Below are 1,142 nucleotides of genomic sequence, written 5' to 3' on the forward strand. Positions count from 1 at the left end.
AGGAGGGCGGCGAGGCTGACACGGCCTCGGGGCCGCGGCCTCCCCCGCCGAGCAAGACATTCCTTTCCGCTGAACCGGGCGCCTGGGCCCGCGCCGCGCCCGGCACGCAGCGCCCTCGGCGGCCGGGCCCCGGGCGGGGACCACGGGAGCGGGAGGAAGGCCCGGGCCGGTCCCTTCTGCCCCCAAGCGTTGTTTCCCAGGAGCTCACTGAACCCTCTGCCACCCCGGAGGGAAGGGATGGTTACAACCATGTAAGGGGTAGAGGACCTGACCCGGTGAGGGTCATCACTGCCGCGGTCCACCCAGCGGCTCGGGGCCTCCGCTGCCTGCCCAGAGGGTCTAATCCCCTCTCCGTTCCTTGGCCTGAGTCTGAGGTTCTTCATTCACCGCCCTCTCCCGTGGTGACTGTGGGCCTGGTGACAGCTCTGGGGGCCCAGAGCCAGGCGCACAGCAGAGGCACCTGAGCCACCGCTGAACGGGGCCTGGGCACTTTGCCAGACGCCGCCAGCCCCAGGGCCGGGTGTGGGTGGGAGGTGTCTGGAATTATTGGTTTACCAGAAATGGCCATGTCGACGGACCAGAAAGTAGTAGAAAGAACCTAGGCCCTTGGGGTCTCTAGGGGGACTCAGTATTCAAGGAGGCTCCTGGATGCTAATGGAAACTCCAGTCAAGCCACCGTTGGCTTCCGTGTACCCTGCTTTCCTTTTAGGGGCCCCTGCGTTCCCCCAACCCGGGCACCATCTGGTCCCTTCCAGCTCTGCCTGCTCCCAGCCAGGTAGTAAACTGGATCTACCAGGGAGGCACATCACAGGTCCCTGCTCCCAGCTGTGTGGCTATGTGTCCTGCTGTGCAGTTGTGTGGCTTTGCTGCTGTGAACCTCTCTCACTCATCTGTGAGATGGGTTAGTAACAGTGCTAGCTTTGCCTGGGCGCTAGAAGGTTCCATAAGGCCATGCCAGTCCTGATTTAGCACAAGGCGTGGCACATGGTAAGCGCTCAGCACTTGGTCACTGTTGCTTGTTATTTCTGAGGGACTCACCTCGGCCTAGGAAGCCCCCTCCCTGTGCCTGAAGCTGAGCCTAGAGAGTGCGGAGCCTGTTCAAGGGCTGAGCGGCCTGGCTCCTCCTCCCAGCCCCCGCCGAG

This window comes from Galeopterus variegatus, unplaced genomic scaffold, assembly GCF_000696425.1.
Source record: "Galeopterus variegatus unplaced genomic scaffold, G_variegatus-3.0.2 Scaffold80, whole genome shotgun sequence".
Lineage (NCBI taxonomy): Eukaryota > Metazoa > Chordata > Mammalia > Dermoptera > Cynocephalidae > Galeopterus > Galeopterus variegatus.